This window comes from Archocentrus centrarchus, unplaced genomic scaffold, assembly GCF_007364275.1.
Source record: "Archocentrus centrarchus isolate MPI-CPG fArcCen1 unplaced genomic scaffold, fArcCen1 scaffold_87_ctg1, whole genome shotgun sequence".
NCBI lineage: Eukaryota > Metazoa > Chordata > Actinopteri > Cichliformes > Cichlidae > Archocentrus > Archocentrus centrarchus.
This window is the reverse complement of record NW_022060297.1, coordinates 77,805-97,618: the sequence shown is the minus strand read 5'-3', so window position 1 is coordinate 97,618 and position 19,814 is coordinate 77,805.

Below are 19,814 nucleotides of genomic sequence, written 5' to 3'. Positions count from 1 at the left end.
CTCCAGGCGTATCTTGGCGCGCGCTGCAATCTCACGTGCACACACGCGCGCGGTTGAGACGAACAGGTTTGTACCAGCTGAGAGGTGGTTGGTTTATACCGGTCACGGAGGTGTGTGTCGGTCTGTTGAATTTCTCAGTCATGATGTACATCGTGAACAAACTGATGCACAGACACGAACACGTCATCAGGATGTCTTCCTGAAAGGCTGCTTCCACCCACGTTTTTCCCTGCGTGTGAATTCAGCTCATCGTTACCACAGAGAGGAAGTTTAGAGTTAAAGCTAGAAGTCATCAGCTGCTCAGCCTTTAATCAACAGGAGGAAAGCAAATTTAGCCAAAAGAACACTAGCACAGCAAAGTTTCCTGGTTCAGCAGAGACTTGATAAATTCTCCTTAGAAAGGATGTTACTTAAAAATATTGCATAAATGTTGCAAATCTGTTGCAAACCTCTGGCCTACCCACACCCACCCTGCTGTGGCTGGGTACTGGAGGAAGCATTAAAAAGGAAGAGAACAACCTGAGATTTTTTTAACCATTATTTGTTCCTACTTAAATAGTTATGATTTTTTCATGCAAATGTCCGGATGGCTGATGAATATCATGATCAAATTTGACAGTGTTTTGTTATAAATAAAATAAGTGACTGCTCTCTCAGCTGGAATGGATCCTTGGATTTATTTGGAAGTGTCCTGAAATACTTTTCTGTGATACAGAAGTGTGTCTACACAGAGCCAACCCTGCTCCAAGAAATGATTTATTTACAATGGATTTGCAACAGCAAATGCATTTTGAAGGAAATATATTGAAATTATCATATAGTGGCACTGGTCGTTTCTACATTTGGGAAGATGCAAATAATATTTGTCTTCACTGATTTCTATTCATGTACTCAGTCTTCTGTTACAGTAATATTGTTACAAATCAAAGAATCTTAAGAAAATAAGAACCTGACAAAAGACTAAAAACAACTAAACTGACAACAACGTGTGCTTATAAAACTAAATAACATAAAAATGATCAGAAAATGTCTCAGTTTCTGTCTTTGTCGGTTTGGTTATATTCTGTCCTGGCTACTCTTCTGACTGCTTCAGTCGAGCATGTTCGATGACTTCAAGACATCCATAACAGTCCTCAGTCCTGGACTTGTTACATGGACTGACCTGATGCGCTTGGCCTGTATTGATGACTCTGGGCCAAGGCTCTTCACGAGCAGGCCGAGTTCTTCTCGGTACATCAGGCTGAAGTCGTGTGTGATGGTTTGAAAAGACATTTTCCATCCCCAGTAGTTCATCAAATTGGGTCAATCCTGAGCTCACCATTTCTCTTCTTATTAGCTAAGTAGCAAAGTCAGGCAGTGGAGGTGTAGACTTCTGATGCTACATGAGAAGGGGGTGTGAGGGGTTATGAGGTGGTACTGGACTGCTCTGTCAGCCAATGTCACAACCACTAGGCTAGGTGTTGTTTGCTGCATGAGGGGATAGCTGAGCTCTCTCCTCATTCCTAAATCAAGGCGCTGCTCCTCTTCCCAGTCGGCTGCAGCCTGGTAGACCTCTGCCTCAGATGCTGCAGTTGCCTCCATTTTTAACTCTGGAACACGGAGATCTGCTTCTACCTCTGCTTGACGGCGGGCTGCTACAGCCACAGCTCTGTTTTTCTTCTTCAATGTGAGGCCTCGCTCTAAACATAATGGCTTCTTTCTCTACATCGGCAGTTTTTACTTTAAATTAGGGCTGCAACGATTCCTCGAGTAATTCGATTAATTAGATTATAAAAAAAAAAACCCTGACACAAATTTGTTGCTTTGAGTCTTCGTTTAAACTCTGCAGCACTCAGCTCGAGCGTTTCACCCACATTAGCAGCATTAAAGTTCTCCGTCGCTGCAACTGATTTTCATCATCTGGAAAAACAACCCTTTAACTATGAAGGAGTATTAGGGCCACATTGAGAAAAACAAATTAAATTATGCATTTTGAGAATAAAGTCAAAATGTTGAGAAAAAAGTTGAAATACTGTTTTGAGATTAAAGTCGTCACTTGTGGCCACGGCTGCTACACCCTCGACAGAATGCCTCAGGTAGATATAACAACTTGATCAGCTGTGTTATTGTATCTTGTGATTCTACATATCCCCTCCGTACTGCACAAAGGTGCGACCATCGATATCCCTGCGTCTGTCCGTTGCCAGTTTGTGTTTTTTCCGTCTGAGCCAGTGCAGCTTTCTGCACCATTCTTTAACAACTTCATACTTATCACTACATCGTGTTCTCAAAATTTTGACTTTACTCTCAAAATGCACAACTGTTTTTTTTTTTGGAAAGCTTGAGTTTTCACTCAAATGAGTGGGGAGGGGAGAGGCAGGCCTTTCCACACCCCGTTTCCTGCACCCAGCTCAGCCCAGGCGTCTGTGTGTGTGTGTGTGTGTGTGTGTGTGTGTGTGTGTGTGTGTGTGTGTGTGTGTGTGCGGCTGGTCCTGGGTCTGGGACTTGTTGTGCCTCACCCCCTGTGGGACATGTTTGCTCCCCACTGTTTGTTGCTGCCTGCCCAGGAGGTGGGCACTTGGTGGTTCTGAGGCACAAGGCAGGGTGTTTTCTCATGGTTGTTGGCCCATGGTTGTTGGGCACGCAGTTGGAATCGGGATGTGTGGTCTCAGGTCTTCGGGGGGGGGGCTGCGGCCCCGGTTACACCACACTGTTTCAAAATGAGAACGGCACAGTTTTGATGTCTTTCGGCCTCCCGTTTACACGAGGACGGATGAAAACGATGCTTTTTGGAAACGGGGGCACTCGCACATGCGCACTATGGTTGCGGCTCTATGTCCACACCGCCAAGTTGTGGCCTGGCAATACTTCCTATTGCCAGGCCACAACTTGGCGGTGTGGACATAGAGCCGCAACCATGTAAACGGAGATTATTTCTGAAACGTCTCTGTGTAAACGCGTCACTTTTGGAAATGCTAACAGTAAAACGGCAGCGTTTCCACTGGAAATATCGTGTAAACGGGGCCTCCGTCTGTCTCTGGCTCTGGGGGTCGTTGTTGTGGCCTCTCACCCTCTTTACAAGTATGTTTCATGGCAAATGCACACACACACACACACAAGCTCTGGTGTTGTTGGGTCATGCCATTTCAACTTGTAAATATAGAAACAAATAAAGAAAATAAAAGAAAGAAATTAACAAGAAGAGTCTACAACGCAGCTCCTCTTAGCACAGCAGAGGATGCAGACAATAATTTTGCTTGCTTAAGGTGCTGGACAAAACAGGCTAAAAACAAACAAAAAAAAAGATAAGATGGGGCCTGATTATTCAAGACCTTGTATGTGAGGAGAAGGATTTTAAATTCTATTCTAGATTTAACAGGGAGCCAATGAAGAGAAGCCAATATGGGAGAAATCTGCTCTCTCTTTCTAGTCCCTGTCAGTACTCTAGCTGCAGCATTTTGGATCAGCTGAAGGCTTTTCAGGGAGCTTTTCATCGTGCTGGCTGGTTCCTGAAACCTGAGTTCAATCTTACTGAATCACGAATCACTCCAGTCAGTGATTTAAGTAAATAATTATTAAATATTCCATTATATAAATACTTAAATACATTGGTGTTTGTTATGTGGCTGATTTTATGCACATGCTATTTAAATTTTAAAATGTTAAATTTTGAAAGCAGATGAGTGAATACTTCTGACAATATAGTGTATTTGTTTATTGTTTTATTTGTTTTGTGTGCTTTTTTTTTAATTATGTTTTTTTGTTTTTCTGTTCGATCATCCTCAGAGTCTCATCTCTGCTCTTTGCAGATGATGCGGTCCTGTTGGCTTCATCAGGGGGTGGCCTCCAACTCGCAGTGGAACAGTTTGCTGTCATGAGAATCAGCACCTCTAAAGATCTCATTTGAAAAGCTTTTGTGTAATTTTTAGCAAAAAGATTTTACGTGACCTTCTTAAGAAAATGGGTGCTTTTAATTTTGTCACTGACCAACTGATATTTGTTGTTTGTTAAAAATGGCACTAATGTCAAGTTCTTCAGAAATTTATTTCTTAGAGAAATGGATAAAGATGTTCCAGTAAATTCATTGTCTTATAAAAGTTTTTTCTTTGTAATCAAACTGAAAATGCAGAGAAGCCTTTAAGTGCATTTTATTTTTGTACTGAACTTAACAAATTAATAAGACAAGGAAGATGGGTTCTTTTTGTGCTACAAATATTTTTGGCTGTATGTCGGTAAGAAATATTAACAATAGGTTTCTAAAAACAGTATATAATTGTGTCATTTTTTTTACACTGACTGGATTAGTTACAGATTAACAATGTGTTTAGAGTTAAATTTAATTAACAGTGAATGTTACATAGATCTTAAACTTGTTAAGAAAAAAATTGTAGGAGTTGATTTAGAATAACACTTGAAAAGTAGCAGTGTCATATTTAAATAACACTGAGTGTTATTTATCTCATAGAGTAAAAGTATATTAACAATTGTGAGTGTTAATTAAATTTTACTCTATAACTAAATTTAACTCTAATCAGAGTAAAATCAGCTCTGAAAATGTAACACTGAGCTCAGTGTAACTTTAACACTGTACAGGGCGGGACCATATGTTCACTGGCTCAGTGTTAAAATTGACTCTTTTAGTGTTGTATCAACACGCCCATTTTACTGTGTACCCTCACCTATGGTCATGAACTTTGGGTAGTGACCACAAGAATAAGATCGCGAATACAAGAATGAGCAGAAATGAGCTTCCTCCGAAGGGTGGCTGGCCTCTCTCTTAGAGATAGGGTGAGGAGTGCGCCCATTCGAGAGGGGCTCAGAGTAGAGCTGCTGCTCCTCCACATTGAGAGGAGCCAGTTGAGGTGGCTCTGGCATCTGACTAGGATGGCTCCTGGGCACCTCTTGGGTGAGGTGTTCAGGGCACGTCCTACCGCAAGGAGGCCCCAGGGCAGACCGTGGACATGCTGGAGAGATTATATCTCTCAGCTGGCCTAGAAACACCTTGGGGTCCCTCCAGATGAGCTGGAGGAGGTGGCTGGGGAGAGGGAAGCCTGGGCTGGATAAGCGGAAGAGAATGGATGGATGGATGGATGTTCCACCCATTTTTGCCCTTATCCAATTCAGGATTGTGGGAAGTGACGGAGTTGTCATAGAACACCCTGGATAGGTCACCAGTCTGTCTCAGTGCTGATCTTGTAGCCAATTTAGAATTTCCAGTTAACCCAACAAGCATGTTTTTTGACTGGGAGGAAGCCAGAGAACCCAGAGAGAACCCAAGCAGGCACAATGCAGAAAGGCCCTGCTCAAATTCAGATTCAAACCCAGGACCTTCTTGCTATGAGGAGACATTGGTTTACCAGTTATTTAACAAGTTAATTAGTTTAAAATTGCTCAGCACTAAAACTGTAAAAAATAAAACAATACAAACTACACAAATTCTGGAAACATAAAATGAATTAAAAACAAAAATTAATAATAACAGAGCTGCTGATGTGGTATCATCAATAAGATTTATTTGTTTAATATTTCACTAAATAGCATATGGTAAATGGACTGGTTCTTATATAATGCTTTTCTACTCTACTTTGAGCACTCCAATGCTTTCTGCAACATGCCTCATACACCTGCTCACACAAGCACTTTTTTTTAATTCTACAGCTAAGTGCTTTCTATCTAACATTCACACACATTCACACTCCAACATCAGAGAGCAACTTGGGGGTTCAGTATCTTGCCCAAGGATACTTTGGCATGCAGAGTGGAGCAGTCAGGAATCAAACCACCAACCTTCTGTAGTATGTGGCCTGCTCTACCTCCTGAGCTACAGGAACAGTCTAACACATATCACTCTAACAATTATTGACATATGCATTAACAACCCACAAGTATAGACAACAAGTACAGTGAAATACCTCATTCATCACTGTAAACCTCCAGATTTACAGTGATTGTTACTGGCATTCTGTAAAGACACTAAAAATAGAAAGATGCCATAATATCTTGACCTTTGGTGTCAGTAGATTATGTTCTAAAATACCAATTCAGTTCAATTTTATTTATATAGGGCCAAATCACAACAAACAGATGTCTCAAGGTGCTTGAGATGCTTACCAGCTCCATGTTGCTACTTGGAAAATGTCCCCTCACATGCCCAGTAGAGTAAGAATACATAGAGTACAGTAAAATTGTGATGTGCCTACAGTTTTTGTTTTGCTGAGGTTGTTTCTTCCTGCTGAGCTTCATCTGGGGATGTTGCATCTCTTGACTCTTGAACAGTGGATTTACAGCAGTCTGTGTCATGATTCAAGACATGCAAAGACAGCTAAAATAAACCAGACCTGCTCTCCCTGCTTACTCACAGCGCTGCCACATGCTGAGTCACTAGACTGGATGAAAACATATAGTTACCTACCACACCCTTTTCCTTTCCAGCAAAGGAGATGAATCATCTTGGTGTGATCCATCACCACTCTCTGGGATCATATAGCAAAGGTTCCCAGCGACAGAAGCAGATGTTTCTATACAGGGTTCCATAAAGGACACCATACTACAAACATTGTTCTACTTTTTTATATGAAAATGAATCTTTTTGTTGACTAGAAAACAAAAACTTTCAGTAAAAAGCTGGACATGCAGCTTCTGATGCTTCGTATCTATTCACTTTGGAGTCTGAGAGTTCAGCAGTGCACCAACCTAAACTGAGTTTGATGTGCACTATGAAAGTGCTGACCAGTAAAGTGAAGATCATTGATCATCTCACTACAGTGCATTACAGCGTACGGTGATCCTCTCACCAGTGTTCTACTGGTGAGTCCTGCGATTCCTGAGAATGTTAGGATGACATGTATCACCCACCTAAACATTGCTCTCAGCTGTTTTCTGTCCTCATGTAATTCCAGGCTCACTCCGTGATGCTGTTATCAGAACTCTGTGGGACCAGACCTTCTGTTGCAGAACTCCTTTCAATCCTTGGGGGCTGAAGTTAGTTAATTTCTAATGTGTTATAGTTAAACTGGACTCTAATTGGTCTGATCATCACTACACTGGCCATGTGTGCACATCCCATGTTCAAACCACTCAAACATCTTTCAGACCGTAGACCATGAGCTAAAGAAATATATAGAACAGTTGCAATGACAGTGGGACATTGGAAGACCAGCTGTACAAAATACTAAATTATGCTTCCACACTGTATAATAAGTGTGAGAAAACAATATCAAAAGAGGGTCAGAGCTCACTTTTGCCTTAGGACATCTTAGCACATTAAAATCAAGCTCCAAGCAATCCTGTGTCAGTGAAAAACCACACAGAGTCTCTAATATGGCAAAGAACTTGAGTAAACACAAGTAAAGTCACAATAGTGATAATGCACTTAGCAGTGATAGAGAAGATAAGTTAAAGTTTTTTTGAGAGGCACATTCAAAAAGAGAATAAAAAAGCATGTTGAAGTTGAAACTCAAATAAACTACAAGATGAACTGTTACAACAAAGTATCTGAATAACACTTGTACAGAGAAACATGTTCTTGCTGTAATTATGATAGTTCATATGGTTGATGCAAATATTAAGATTTTATTGTAGCTCTCAACGATGTAACAAAATAACTTTGCTAAAATGTGAGTTGTTCCTTTTAACAATAAACCAGTAAAAATGTAACTAAATGTAGTGCAGAAAATTAGTTGCCACACCGAACACAATAACAGGCACCCGCTCAACAATTATTGGTCACCAACAGCAACAAACATATACAACATCTTAATATTTCAATACGTTTCATGACAAATGCACACACACAGGCATGCAGACACACAAGCAACAGAACAAGAGTATGTGTCATGGCGTTGCTGTGTGGCTGGTGAGGGTGGACCCCAGAATCCAGGACTCGAGACAGAACTAAACTTAAAAAGTGTTACGACCTGGATTAAAAACTGCAACATAAAGTGGAGACTGACACCAGAGTTTTAAGAACAAATGGTTTTTATTTTACATCCCTTGACAAGCACTGCTAAAACCATTGCAACTGAGAGAGCAGAAGAGCAAAAAGTGGTGAGCCCCGCAGAGCTGCCCTCATACATGCCTGTATCCACACATCAGGTGCAGATAATCAGCAATTAGCAGAGGCAGCGCCTGAAACTCTACAAAGAGAGTAGAGCTTGCAGAGGGGCGTAACAAAAGGTGATTTATTAATGAAGAGAAGGCAAACAATAAACAGGGCTAGACTGGGCTGGACGGGCGCCAGAACTAAATACAAAATCCCAACAGGCAGGGTGACACACAGCAGAGATACAACGCAACAAGGAACAGACAGACTGAGGACTTAAATACACACAAAAACCAAATCAAAGTAGGAACATAAGAGAACTCAATGAAAACAGAACCTAAAAGAATAAAACACAAAACGCTGGGCACACGGCCGAGGACTGTGACACTATACACTGCTATTCTTCTCTTTCAGGTGCTGTTTGTTGTTGTTGTTGTTGTTGTTGTTGTTGGGGGTTAAAAAAAAACAAAGAGAGAAGTAGCAACTGTCAAGAACACCCTTGAAAACAGAAGCTAACACTTTGTTTCACAAGAGTTATCGTTTAGTCTTTGACACTGTTTTTTTTCATATACTGGCTCTGTGAACAAAAATGTTTGTGATAATGGATAATCATTATTGCACTTTGCCCTTTGCTCACAAAACAGCAGAAACATTACCTGATGGAACAATTTGCAAAACATTTCTTTAAGAGATAAATATTAAGTGTTGTGAGGGGGTTTGTTTGTTGTTTTGTTTTGTTTTGTTTTTTTCTGGCTCACAATGGGTCTATGAGGGTGATTGCATATGTAACTATTATTTGTCCTAAATCTAAAATCTGTTACCTTCTTAACAAAAGACTGTGTATTTTCCTGTTATTTTGGCTATTACATAAAATAAAATGCAAGTTAAATAAAATGTAAGCTTGAGTAAATTGAATCCTATATATTAAATAAAAGAATTAAAAACAAAACAATTATTGATCACTTGTTTACAAAGCAGTTTTGCACCACTGTCCTCTATGCAACTCCAGCTTGGTGCACTGCAGACCCAAACCCAAAGTAAAGCAAATATGATATGAACCATAGACCAAGATGCATTTGGCAATATTTCTTCACAATGCTGCCACCTTGTGACAGAGGTTTGTAACATTGGGTGAACCTCTACCACGGGGGTAGGGAACTCCAGGCCTCGAGAGCCGGTGTCCTGCAGGTTTTAGATGTGTCCCTGATCCAGCACACCTGAATCACATATAGAAGTCATTAGCAGGACTAAAACCTGCAGGACACCGGCTCTCGAGGCCTGGAGTTCCCTACCCCTGCTCTACCAGAATGTACTTTACAACCATGAACAAACAAATATCACATTCAAAAGAAACTGACAAAGAAAATGTTTACTTGCATGCTGACATCCCAAGAGTAAAACTTATTTAGCCTAGATGGAAAACTCCATTATGAAATTAAGTTATAGGTTTTAACCACCCAGCTATATTTAAAAAATGCAAAGGTACAAAACACTGTGCACACCTCACCATTGTGTCTTGTTACGGTGGGTTAAAGGTGAGGACATCATGTGTTTGTTAGTGCAAAGGAGCTGTAAGCTCTGCTGTCAAGGCAGAGCAGCCACAGTTGTTGACAATGAACAATAGAGTTCAGTGTCTATCTCATGCAGGTGAAACTGCAGGTCTTTCTAAGAACTAACAATTGAGATGGCCAACATGTTTCTGTAATGATATAAGTTTAATTACCTGAGGACTGTGTCTTACTGGTATAACTGCTGTTCAATTCAATTAAAACTTATTTATATAGCGCCAAATCACAATAGTCGCCTTAAGGTGCTTTATATTGTAGATAAAGACCTACAATAATACAGAGAAAACCCAACAGTCAAAACGACCCCCTATGAGCAGCACTTGGTGACAGTGGGAAGGAAAAACTCCCTTTTAACAGGAAGAAACCTCCAGCAGAACCAGGCTCAGGGAGGGGGGGTCATCTGCTGAGGGGGGAGAGAGAGATTAATAATAACTAATGATTAAATGCAGAGTGGAGTATAAACAAAGTAAATAAGGTGAATGAGAAGAAAGAGTGCATCATGTGAACCCCCCAGCAGACTAGGCCTATAGCAGCATAACTAAGGGATGGTTCAGGGTCACCTGATCCAGCCCTAACTATAAGCTTGATCATAAAGGAAAGTTTTAAGCCTAATCTTAAAAATAGAGAGGGTGTCTGTCTCCCGAATCCAAGCTGGGAGCTGGTTCCACAGAAGAGGGGCCTGAAAGCTGAAGGCTCTGCCTCCCATTCTACTCTTAAGTATCCTAGGAACCACAAGTAAGCCAGCAGTCTGAGAGCGAAGTGCTCTATTGGGGTGATATGGTACTATGAGGTCTTTGAGATAAGATGGTGCCTGATTATTCAAGACCTTGTATGTGAGGAGAAGAATTTTAAATTCTATTCTAGATTTAACAGGGAGCCAATGAAGAGAAGCCAATATGGGAGAAATCTGCTCTCTCTTTCTAGTCCCTGTCAGTACTCTAGCTGCAGCATTTTGGATCAGCTGAAGACTTTTCAGGGAGCTTTTAGGACAGCCTGATAATAATGAATTACAATAGTCCACCCTAGAAGTAATAAATGCATGAATTAGCTTTTCTGCATCACTCTGAGAAAGGATGTTTCTAATTTTAGAAATATTGCGCAAATGCAAAAAAGCGGTCCTACATATTTGTTTAATATGTGCATTGAAGGACATATCCCGGTCAAAAATGACTCCAAGATTTCTCACAGTGTTACTGGAGGCCAAAGTAATGCCATCCAGAGTAAGTATCTGGTTAGACACCATGTTTCTAAGATTTATGGGGCCGAGAACAAGAATTTCAGTTTTATCTGAATTTAGAAGCAGGAAATTAGAGGTCATCCAGGCCTTAATATCTTTAAGACATTCCTGCAGTTTAACTAATTGATGTGTGTCATCTGGCTTCATTGATAGGTAAAGCTGAGTATCATCTGCATAACAATGAAAATTGATGCAGTGCTTTCTAATAATACTGCCTAAGGGAAGCATGTATAATGTAAATAAAATTGGTCCTAGCACAGAACCCTGTGGAACTCCATAATTAACCTTAGTGTGTGAAGAAGACTCCCCATTTACGTGAACAAATTGGAGTCTATGAGATAAATATGATTCAAACCACTGCAGTGCAGTACCTTTAATACCTATAGTATGCTCTAATCTCTGTAATAAAATGTTATGGTCAACAGTATCAAAGCTGCACTGAGGTCCAACAGGACAAGAACAGAGATGAGTCCACTGTCAGAGGCTGTAAGAAGATCATTTGTAACCTTCACTAATGCTGTTTCTGTACTGTGATGAATTCTGAAACCTGACTGAAACTCTTCAAATAAACCGTTCCTCTGCAGATGATCAGTTGGCTGTTTTACAACTACTCTTTCAAGAATCTTTGAGAGAAAAGGAAGGTTGGAGATTGGCCTATAATTAGCTAAGACAGCTGGGTCAGTGATGGCTTTTTAAGTAGAGGTTTAATTACAGCCACCTTGAAGGTCTGTGGTACATAGCCAACTAATAAAGACTGATTGATCATTTTTAAAATTGAAGCATCAATAATTGGAAAGACTTCTTTGAACAGTCTAGTAGGAATGGGATCTAACAAACATGTTGCTGGTTTGGAGGAAGTAACTATTGAAGTTAACTCTGAAAGATCAACTGGAGCAAAAGAGTCTAAACAAATACCAGCAGTGCTGAAAGCAGCCGAACATGAAGAATAATCTTTGAGATGGTTATGAATAATTTTTTCTCGAATGTCTAAAATTTTATTTGTAAAGAAATCCATGAAGTCACTACTAGTTAACGTGAAAGGAATACTCGGCTCTACAGAGCTCTGACTCTTTGTCAGCCTGGCTACAGTGCTGAAAAGAAACCTGGGGTTGTTCTTATTTTCTTCAATTAATGATGAATAGTAAGATGTCCTAGCTTTACGGAGGGCTTTTTTATAGAGCAACAAACTCTTTTTCCAGGCTAAATGAGCATCTTCTAATTTAGTGAGACGCCATTCCCTCTCCAGCTTTCGGGTTATCTGCTTTAAGCTGTGCGTTTGTGAATTATACCACGGAGTCAGGCACTTCTGATTTGAAGCTTTCCTTTTCAGAGGAGCCACAGTATCCAAAGTTATACACAGTGAGGATGTAAAACTATTGACGAGATAATCAACCTCACTGGGAGCAGAGTTTAGGTAGCTGCTCTGCACTGTGTTGGCACTGAAGAGCATAACAATGAAGGAATTAGATCCTTAAACTTAGTTACAGCATTTTCAGAAAGACTTCTACTGTAATAAAACTTATTCCCCACTGCTGTGTAATCCATTAAAGTAAATGTAAATGTTACTAAGAAATGATCAGACAGGAGGGGGCTTTCGGGGAATACTGTTAAGTCTTCAGTTTCTATGCCATATGTTAGGACAAGATCCAGAGTATGATTAAAGTGGTGGGTGGGCTCCTTTACATTTTGAGAGAAGCCAATTGAATCTAACAATAGATTAAATGCAGTGTTGAGGCTGTCATTCTCAGCATCTACATGGATGTTAAAATCACCCACTATAATTATTTTATCTGAACTGAGCACTAAATCAGATAAAAAGTCTGAGAAATCAGACAGAAACTCTGAGTAAGGACCAGGTGGACGATAGATAATAACAAATAAAACAGGTTTTTGATTTTCCCAATTAGGATGGACAAGACTAAGAGTCAGGCTTTCAAAAGAATGAAAACTTTGTCTGGGTCTTTGATTAATTAATAAGCTGGAATTGAAGATTGCAGCTACTCCTCCTCCTCGACCTGTGCTTCGAGCATTCTGACAGTTACTGTGACTCGGGGGTGTTGATTCATTTAAACTAACATATTCATCCTGCTGTAACCAGGTTTCTGTAAGGCAGAATAAATCAATACGTTGATCAATTATTAAATCATTTACTAATAGGGACTTGGAAGAGAGAGACCTAATGTTTAACAATCCACATTTAATTGTTTTATTTTTTGGTGCAGTTGATGAAGCTGTATTATTTATTGTTTTTGAATTTTTATGCTTAAATAGCTTTTTGCTGATTTTAGCTTTGGTTTTTGGTGGTCTGGGAGCAGGCACCGACTCTATGGGGATGGGGTTTTGGGGGGATGGCAGGAGGAGAGAAGCTGCAGAGAGGCGTGTAAGACTGCAACTCTGCTTCCTGGTCTCAACCCTGGGTAGTCAGTTTTTAGGAGGGTTAATAAATTTGGCCAGATTTCTAGAAATGAGAGCTGCTCCATCCAAAGTGGGATGGATGCCGTCTCTCCTAACAAGACCAGGTTTTCCCCAGAAACTTTGCCAATTATCTATGAAGCCCACGTCATTTTTTGGACACCACTCAGACAGCTAGCGATTCAAGGAGAACATGCGGCTAAACATGTCGCTCCTGGTCTGATTGGGGAGGGGCCCAGAGAAAACTACAGAGTCCGACATCGTTTTTGCAAAGTTACACACCGAGTCAATATTAATTTTAGTGACCTCCGATTGGCGTAACCGGGTGTCATTACTGCCGAAGTGAATAACGATCTTACCAAATCTACGATTAGCCTTAGCCAGCAGTTTCAAATTTCCATGAATGTCGCCTGCTCTGGCCCCTGGAAGACATTTGACTATGGTCGCCGGTGTCTCTAGCTTCACGTTTCTCAAAACAGAGTCACCAATAACCAGAGTTTGTTCCTCGGCGGGTATATATGCACACACATACATATATATATGTGTGTGTGTGTATATACATATACACACACACACACATATACACATACCATACACATATGCGTACTATAATATTCAAGATTCAAGATTCAAGATTCAAGAAGTTTATTGTCATGTACACCGCAAAACACTGTGGTTATGCTGAGCAATGAAATTTTTACTTACGACTGCTTTACAAACAATTGAAATAAGCAACTAAGTTAAAATAAAATTTAAGAACTAGTATATTAGGAAAGTAAAAGTAGAAAATAAAAATAAATAAATAATAAAGCAAGTGCAATATATACAGATATATACAGATGAAAGAAAGGCAGGTAATCACAGTTTGGTAATCAGTCAGTGGTTCAGTAGCCTGATGGCCTGTGGATAGAAACTGTTTTTTAGTCTGGTTGTTCTTGCTTTTACACTCCTGTAACGTCTGCCAGACGGCAGGAGTGTGAACAGTGTGTGCTGTGGGTGGGTACGGTCCTTGATGATGTTGTGTGCCCTCTTTATTACCCGGGTATTATATATATAGATATAGATATATAGATATAGATACACACACACACACACACACACACACACACACGCACCCACATATATACATATACACATACATACACACGTCCAACACCTGCATACCCAGATATACCTATAGACATAGTATAAATATATATATGTGTTGATAATATACAACAGAAAGCACATCACTGTACGCCAGATTCAGTCTGCACCATCATGTCTGTGAGCATGGTCCGGCCACAGGATCTCATCCACATGACAGGCAACGGGGTAAAACCCCCCTTGTGTGCCAAATCCAGCCTTGACAGGATTCTACAGTAACATTATCACATGCATGCTCCATTGCCTCCAATATATTCTCCCTGGTGTAGGGCTGGCAGAGAAAACCCCTCTATTGGACTGAGGAAGGGGCTATGATGTGGATGAAACACGTTCATGTAGTGCTGGTTGTTTGTGAACCACTCGCGTATCTGGACAGCATGGGGAAAGTTCACGGTGTAACAAACTATGACGTATTCAGGAGACACTGCGTGCTGATCCAGCAGTTCACGTGCAGCCATGCGATCCTGTAGACCACCCAGGAATGTGAGGAGATATCCGGTGTTGTATGGCCCCAGGTTAGCATGACGGTGGAGGACCCCCCCAGTTACCAGTCGCTGCACAGAGGGTGACATTGCCACCCCATTGGCCAGGGACTTCCACATGATGAGTATAAAGGGTGCTCCTGCCACCCACATGTGGTTGTTGTTCAAGTCTGGGAAACGGGGCCATTGCACTGTAATGAACATCACAGTACGTGCAGTGTGGCAGACTGTGTGTCAGATGTTGTACAGCATGAACAGTGAATGTCCTGATGATGCTGCCACAGAGAATCTGCTCAGATTGGGTTGGACCCTTTGTCCTGCTTCCCTCGTGGTCATCCTGTGGACGAGGACGTGGTTTGTTTTCTCAGTTGTCCTCCTCGTCCACCACCTCTCACACACACTCTTCCTCCTCTGCCTCTGTATGTGTCTGTCCATTATAGATGCACATGTGCCAGAAGACCCCTATGATTGAAACAGCAAGGGAACAGTTTACCCTGCCCGGAATAGGGTTACCGGGGCCCCACCCTGGAGCCAGGCCTGGGGAGGGAGCTCGAGGGAGAGCGTCTGGTGGCCGGGCATTAGCCCGTGGTGCTCGGCCGGGCGCAGCCCAAAGAGGTTACATGGGCCCGCCCTCCTGTAGGCCCACCACCCGCAGGAGGTGTCGTAGGGGTCGGGTGCAGTGTGTGTCGGGTGGAGGCCCTGGCGGACTGATCCCCGGCTATCGAAACTGGCTATTGGGACATGGAATGTCACCTCTCTGGTGGGAAAGGAGCCTGAGCTAGTGCGTGAGGTTGCGAGATACCAGCTAGATATAGTTGGGCTCACCTCAACGCATGGCCTGGGCTCTGGAACCAGTCTCCTGGAGAGGGGCTGGACTCTGTTCCAGTCTGGAGTTGCCCTCGGTGAGAGGCGGCGAGCTGGGGTGGGTATTTTTGTATCCCCCCGGCTTGCTGCCTGTACGTTGGAGTTTACACCGGTGGACGAGAGGGTTGCTTCCCTGCGCCTTCAGGCCGGGGAACGGGTCCTGACTGTTGTTTGCGCTTATGCGCCAAATGACAGTTCAGAGTACCCACCCTTTTTGGAGTCGCTGGGCGGGGTGCTGGAGAGTGCTCCATCTGGGGACTCCATAGTCTTGCTGGGAGACTTCAACGCTCACGTGGGCAATGACAGTGAGACCTGGAGGGGCGTGATTGGGAGGAACGGCCTGCCCGATCTGAACCCGAATGGTGTTTTGTTATTGGACTTCTGTGCAAACCACAGTTTGTCCATAACAAACACCATGTTCGAACATAAGGATGTCCATAAGTGTGCATGGCACCAGGACACCCTAGGTCACAGGTCGATGATCGATTTTGTAATCGTATCATCAGATCTGCGGCCGTATGTTCTGGACACTCGGGTGAAGAGAGGAGCTGAGCTGTCAACTGATCACCACCTGGAGGTGAGTTGGATCAGGTGGCGGGGGAAGATGCTGGACAGACCTGGCACACCTAAACGTATTGTGAGGGTGCGCTGGGAACGCCTGGCAGAAGCCCCAGTCCGGGAGATCTTCAACTCCCACCTCCGGCCGAACTTCGACAGCATTCCGAGGGAGGCTGAGGACATTGAGTCCGAATGGACCATGTTCCGCACCTCCATTGTTGAGGCTGCTGCTCAGAGCTGTGGCTGCAAGGTGGTTGGTGCCTGTCGTGGTGGCAACCCCCGAACCAGATGGTGGTCACCGGAGGTGAAGGGAGCCATCAAGCTGAAGAAAGAGTCCTATCGGGCTTGGTTAGCCTGTGGGACTCCGGAGGCAGCTGACAGGTATCGACAGGCCAAGCGGAATGCAGCTCGGGTAGTGGCCGAAGCAAAAACTCGGGTGTGGGAGGAGTTCGGTGAGGCTATGGAAAAAGACTTTCGGACGGGATCGAAGCGATTCTGGCAAACCGTCAGGCGACTCAGGAGGTGAAAGCAGTGCTCCACTCACACGGTTTATAGTGCGGGTGGGGTGCTGCTAACTTCAACTGAGGCTATAGTCGGACGGTAGAAGGAATACTTCGAGGACCTCCTGAATCCCACTGACACGCCTTCTGGAGTGGAAGCAGAGTCTGGGGACGAGGGAGATGACTTGACCATCACTGGGGGTGAGGTCACTGAGTCAGTTAAACAACTCCTTGGTGGCAAGGCCCCTGGGGTGGACGAGATTCGCCCTGAGTTCCTGAAGGCTCTGGATGTTGTAGGGCTGTCTTGGTTGACACGCCTCTGCAACATCGCGTGGAGATCTGGGGCAGTGCCATTGGATTGGCAGACCGGGGTGGTGGTCCTCATCTTTAAGAAGGGAGACCGGAGGGTGTGCTCCAACTTTCGGGGGATCACACTCCTCAGCCTCCCCAGTAAGGTCTATGCCAGGGTGCTGGAAAGGAGGGTCCGTCCGTTAGTCGAACCTCGGATCCCGGAGGAACAATGCGGTTTTCGTCCTGGTCGAGGAACGCTGGACCAGCTCTTTATCCTCTCAAGGTTATTCGAGTGTGCGTGGGAGTTTGCCCAACCAGTCTACATGTGCTTTGTGGACTTGGAGAAGGCATTCGACCGTGTCCCTCGGGGTGTCCTTTGGGAGGTCCTGCGGGAGTATGGGGTGTCTGGTCTGTTGTTGCGGGCCATTCAGTCTTTATACAACCGCAGTGAGAGCTTGGTCCGTATAGCCGGTAATAAGTCGGATTTGTTTCCTGTGGGTGTTGGACTCCGCCAGGGCTGCCCTTTGTCACTGATTCTGTTCATAATTTTTATGAACAGAATCAGTGAATTTTTATAAACAGAAAATGAGTACAGTCAGAAGTTAAAGTGGGATTCAGCAAGTGGGTGAACCCTAAGCTCAGTTGCATTGGCTCAGCGTGGGGAAAAGAATCACAACTCACAATCATTTCTCTTGAGAGCTCCAGTAGATTTTCTTAGTGTGCAGGCTGTGATCAGCTGACCTGTGCTGCTGCTGCTCTGTGTGGATTTACATAGATGAATTCAACAAGATGGGATCTCCAAGCTGATTCCCATGAACCCGTTCCACAGTACTGCTGAATCCACTAATTAGCTGTCTGCTTGTGGTAGGAACGTCTCAGTTATTGGCAGAGCTGGGAAGTAGCAAAGTACAAATACTTCAATACCGTACTTAAGGAGAATTTTCAGGCACTTTCTTTATTTTTCTGACAACTTTTTACTTTTACTCCCTACATTTTTATACAAACATCTGTACTTTCTACTCCTTACATTTTCAAAACAGGGTCGTTACTGAGGGAAGTTTTTAGGTCTGGTCACTGCCTTCAAACATCAAAATGATCTGAGCCTAAATGGAGGGAACAGTAACACATAAAAGACAAGCGTTTTGGCTTATTCTTACCTGGGGCTTATTGCATACAAAGACTTGAAAGAGGCAAAACCATGTAATTTATGCATCATTTAGAACACTGTACTCAGGAGTTTAGGTGGGCAGGAATGATCCAGAACGTTTTTGGTCCGTAAGTTGTGGTTCAACATCTTAGCTAGCGTTACAGAAGAGGAGCGAAAATAAAGGGAGGAACTTGTGGCAGGTAATAACAATTGCGATGTTTCTAACAGCTCAACAAATATCACTAAACACATGAACTTTGTGCAGTTTGTCACACAGTGTGTCTGTGAACTAAAGGTCCAGCTGCTGTATTTGCAGGGAGAGAAAAGAAAGAGAAGCTCACGCAGAGAAGGAGAAAGATATAAGAAAGAGGAAAGGAAGAGGTGAGGTTACATTTAAAGATAAGGACTGCTCAGTGACATCTGATAAACTGGAAATTTAAAGCTTACATTTTTAAAATCAGGTGTTGGATCTGTATATGATGTGAAGTTATATTTTTTCATATTGTGAAACCCACAAAACAAACTGAGGTATGCTAATGTTGTGTTATTCAAAAGTTGCATGAAAATGCTGCAGATTAGTGCAGGATAAACAGGTTAACTGGTGATTTTACAGTAAAGGTCTGTGTTGGACTGGTGTATATGGCTGTGGTGATGATCAGAGTTTAGTTACATCAAGTGTAGCAGAGATGAGTTTGAATTTAAGCTGATGATGCTTAGAGTCATTCACTAAATTCAATCTTTATACCAATTGTATGCTGTCAGTTTAAAGACAGTATAAACTGTATACTGTCGGTGTAGGGGATGGAAATAAGCCAAGATAGCTCATGAAATACAGGGTTATAGCTTCAATCAACTGTCTAAATTCACAAAAAGCAGTAAACCTCAGAGCAGCAGCAGCTGAGCACAATAGAAGCTCACAATAGAAATTATTGTGAGTTGTGATTCTTTTCCCCAGAGGGAGCCACTGCAAAACAATTTTAGGGTCCCCCCCACCTGCTGAATCCCACTTTAACCCCTGACTGTACTCATTTTTCTGTTCAGGAGATGAGGCTCAGTCACTTCTACAATGTAGGTAACAGCAAAAAGAGCGTTTTTTTCTGCATTCAGTTCTACATAACAGTGTTCAAGCTGAGTGCAATCATTAAAATTAAAATTTAGATTGAAATAAAGATTGTATTCTCATAATATTATTGATAATAATGGCGTAATAATAATAATTGCAGATAATATTATTTTATTATGTTAACATAGCACAAGGTTCATTTATCTTTGCACAAAAGCCGGTAGAAATGTCCTTCATAGAGCTACTTTTACTTTCTTACTTTGAGTACATTTCAGAGCCTGTACTTTTTCACTTTTACTTGAGGAAAGAAGTTGATTCAGTACTTCAACTTTTACCAGAGTATTTTTTTTAACACAAGTATCTGTACTTCTACTTACGTACAGAATGTCTGTACTTTTGCCACATCTGGCCGTTGGATTGATACCAACAGTGAACACTGACTTACGAGTGTACTCTGATTCAACTGTGATTGACTAAAACTCTGAGTAACTTAATTCTGACTTTTATGACTGGATCATATTGACTT